Source organism: Zalophus californianus, chromosome 1, assembly GCF_009762305.2.
Source record: "Zalophus californianus isolate mZalCal1 chromosome 1, mZalCal1.pri.v2, whole genome shotgun sequence".
Classification (NCBI taxonomy): domain Eukaryota; kingdom Metazoa; phylum Chordata; class Mammalia; order Carnivora; family Otariidae; genus Zalophus; species Zalophus californianus.
The window spans coordinates 211,088,710-211,092,807 of record NC_045595.1 but is presented as its reverse complement, the minus strand read 5'-3'; positions in this window follow the sequence as shown (position 1 = coordinate 211,092,807).

Here is a 4,098-nt window from a genome sequence, read left to right as displayed (position 1 = left end):
GTTCACACTCAAGTCACACACACTCTATGTGCCCTTAGATTAAGCAGTATTTCTTACAATCCGTTTATAAAATACTCCTTTGCTTTTGTATTTACTGATAAAGAGTTGTGCTTTCAAAACTGAAAATTGAAAAACTCAGTTTTCAAAACAGAAAATCACATGTATATATGATTCATGATGAATTGTGATTAGCTCAAGTGACTGATCATTGGTAACTGAATGTTATTAACGTTACTAATGGCTGATCATGAAACCAACATAAACTCATCAGTGGGTTTTCTTAGGAAAGGATTTTTTAATTAACCAGAAAATATTTACTGTGCATATCTTGTGCCCATTGGGAGTATGGATTAAGAGAAGAAAAGTAGAAAGATTTCTGCCCTTGAATAATTGGTCATTTCATTGGAAAATCGTGATATATAAATAAGGAAACAAGATATTTTTAAAACTGAGGTGTCATAAACTGATAAGATAAACTGGGTAATCTAACTTAGATTTAAAAATGAGTTGCTGATGGTTCTGAAAAGGGATTACATTTAAGAAAGAGGAGGGAGCACGCTTTGTGAGGTGAAGTCAGCGAAGGCTTCATGGAAGAAGAACAGCTTTAGCAGAATCCTAAGGGGCATGGATCAGGGCTGGACAGCAATTTGAGGTTGGGCTGGGCATTGACAGCAGTGGTGTGTGTGTGTGTGTGTGTGCACACACATATGTGCATGGGCATGTGTGCATGCAGCTCGTAGGCTTGGAAGTAGGAGTGAGCATTATAAATCTGTTGGCTGATCCCATGGTTCCAGAGGAAGCTGACAGCAAAATTCAGGCTTCAACAAGAAGATCTGAAAGACTCTCAGAGTAAGGCAGTGTGGGGAAAATGAAGTTTCCCGTTGTAGTGAGCCATTTAGAAGTGGTCCGAAGCACGTGTGCTGGACTCAGGCTTGTGACAAACAGCTGTCGTATAAAGGTAGCAATGATTACAGCTACTTCCGAAATCCCAGACTTGGCACTAAGTTTTCTCAACATGGAAAGGAGAGAGTTTTTATTTAAGGCAGGAAGAGATGAATGGAAGAAATTAAGTAAGAAAAGTGCAATGAATTCCCCATCACTTACGAATGAAGAGCTTTACAAAAGGTAAAATTTATGACCTCTCTGCATGCTAACACCCACCAAATTTTATGATCCTATAATTATCTACAATGTCGTGATGTCTGTACACACAGAGGAGTTTACACTGTAGATAGAATGAGTCAAGGCAAAGTCTGTTCTAAGATTATTTGCCCAGAAGAGGGTCTTTATCACCCTGCATGAGGAATGTTAGGGCCAAAAAAAATTGAAGTTTAATTATTCATCAAAGCTATAGTCAAATTTTGTCTTATTTGGGACCTTCCCCTTAACCTCTTAGGGATGTAAATTGGATTTATATGTTAGTTCTCTGACTCTATTTCAGTTCATGATGTGTCAGCTCTCCTGTCAGTACATCTGAATGTCCAGGGGGCTTGCTATAGTTTTTAAATGAGTTTTTAATGAGACACCCTTCCTAAAGAGAGACTTATATTTTTTACCTCCTATTTCCCCTACCTAAAGAGAGTGGTTCTATTATTTATTTATTTTTAAAGATTTTAATTTATTTATTAGAGAGAGAGAGCACAAGCAGGGGGAGCAGCAGAGGGAGAGGGAGAACCAGGCTCCCCACTGAGTAGGGAGCCTGATGTGGGACTCGATCCCAGGACCCTGAGATCATGACCTGAGCCAAAGGCAGCTGCTTAACTGACTGAGCCACCCAGGTACACTGAGGGTGATTCCATTTTTTAAATTTCTACTGCGTGACTCATTGAATGGTGTCTTTGGAAGACCATTCTGCACGTGGCACACAGGAGGGGTGGAGCTTGGGGACACTTGAGGGGGACAGGGAGCTGGGCATGAGAAGGGGTAGCCCTGGGTGAGGAGCGAGCTCTGGAGAGAGCTGGAAGGATGATGTTGACAACGTCCTGACTTCTAGGACGGGAAGAATAAAACATTGCAGCTTGACGAAATCAAAACGTGGAGATGTTTTGGGAAATTAGAGTAAATGTGTTTGCCACATTGGGGTGAAGATACTTCCCCGATTATTGATAGTGGCGTTTAAAGCCATTTGTAAGTGAAGGACCTATAGAACACAGGCTGCCAGTATGCTTTAGAGAAGTTATTGCTTTCATGAGGGAATGGATAGTCACACATCAAACCTGCAAGATTCCCCCTGTTTAAGGTGGCTTACAGCCTTGATGGAGCTGGGCTCCTCATCCAAAGACCCTCTCTTCTGTCCCTCCCTTTACCTTTTCTCCTGCCTCTGGACTTCAGCTTGAAGGTAATGTTTTGTTTTATTTTTTTCGGTATACAGGTGTGACTCTCACCTTTCACCAGGGTGGTTTTTTACCGTGCTGGTCACCTGCAGAAAGCCTTCATTCATATGTCCTGAAGCGCACTATCTTCCTCCACAAATTTCCTCCTTCCCACCTCATCATAGTCCTGACAATGACACCCTACGTTTTTATTTATTTATTTGACGGAGAGAGAGAGAAAGAGAGAGCACGCAGGGGGAGGGTCAGAGGGAGAAGCAGACTCTCCTCTGAGGAGGGAGCCCAACTCGGGACTCGATCCCAAGATCCCGGAATTGTGACCTGAGCTGAAGGCAGACGTTTAATTGACTGAGCCACCCAGGCATCCCAAGACACCCTACTTTTTGAGGCATGATGCTTAGAGTCCTTAGAGCCATGGACAATGAGCTACGGAAGGGACTCTGGCAGCTACCATCTCCAGTTTCTGTTTGAGAGGCTGGAGGGGAGGGGACCAAAGGTGTTGTGAACTTCTCTCATAAGACACATTAGGGTTTGGACACATTAGGATCCAACCAGCTGACCTGCATCCCGGTTGCAGATAATTTTCATCATTCTGAATGCATGAAGAAGAAGGATATTAGAAGGAACTGGGTAGTCACATATGGGTCAAAGCAGATCAATATGTGCATACTCTATCCTAATAGCTTGGCCCATGATGCTCTCCTCGGTCGACTGAGATGGGTTCTTTATACCACAAGTTTGTGAATATTAGTAATTATGTGGCATCAGCTCTGTGTTCCTAAATGCGTGGCTTAATGAATGCTAAATACGGCTACGGTTTGAAACATGTCCACAGGTCGTTGCGTTTTTCTCCCAGGACTGAGTGTCTTTTGTGAAAGTCCAGAAAGATGTTCTAGTGACAGGGACACTCCCCCTCTTGTCTGGGAGGAATGAACATGAGGACAGAAGGTGCCCGTCCCTGGGTGCAGCCCAGCACAACGCCGTGGCTCAAGGCAATCTGTGTTCAGTTATGATAAAATGTTCAATTAGCTGAAAGAGAATTTTTCTGGTTACTTGAGTTCGCCTTTTGGACTCCATTAATTATTCACTCATTAAATCATTTACATTAACTCTTTCTTCATAGTCTGAAAATAATCAGCCTTTAGGCGGCTTACTGTTCTCTTATTCCTCACTCAGGCTTTTGTGGACAAGTAGCCCTGGGCCATGGAAAAGAATCCCACACGCATTAAGGTGCTCAGTGTCGAATGAATGGGTGGAAGCAAAAATAGGCCGTATATGGCTTATTAGATCCCACATTCTGATTTCTTTTCCTGCTTCAGTGAGAAATAGCACAGGTGCACTTCAGATCTAAGTTCTATTTTAAATCTAGAAGAAGCCCTTTCTTAGAAAATAATTGGTCATTTTAAAGTAACAATGTCTCATTCCAAAAAACAAAACCAAACCAAAAACATCTGTTTTCTTTTTCGTACAGCCATTTCTTGTTTCCAAGGAGTTTTCGTTGTTACAGAAATTTGGTGTCCTCTTAGGGATCATCATAGCTTCTCAAAATGAAGTTTTAGAATAAAGAATGTTTCTGAGGCCATGCCATCCTCAGCCTGTCTGGGTGGAGAATTGGAAAAGCAAATAGGAAGTCGGGGCTCTCCAAACATTGAGTCACCATTGGCTCTTCCAAGAGCAAATCATTCTGCTCCTGTGTGGGCCCAGAGCAGACATTGGCTGTCGCTCTGTCACTCTGTTAACAGAAGAGCCACGCGTGGCCCGTGACCCC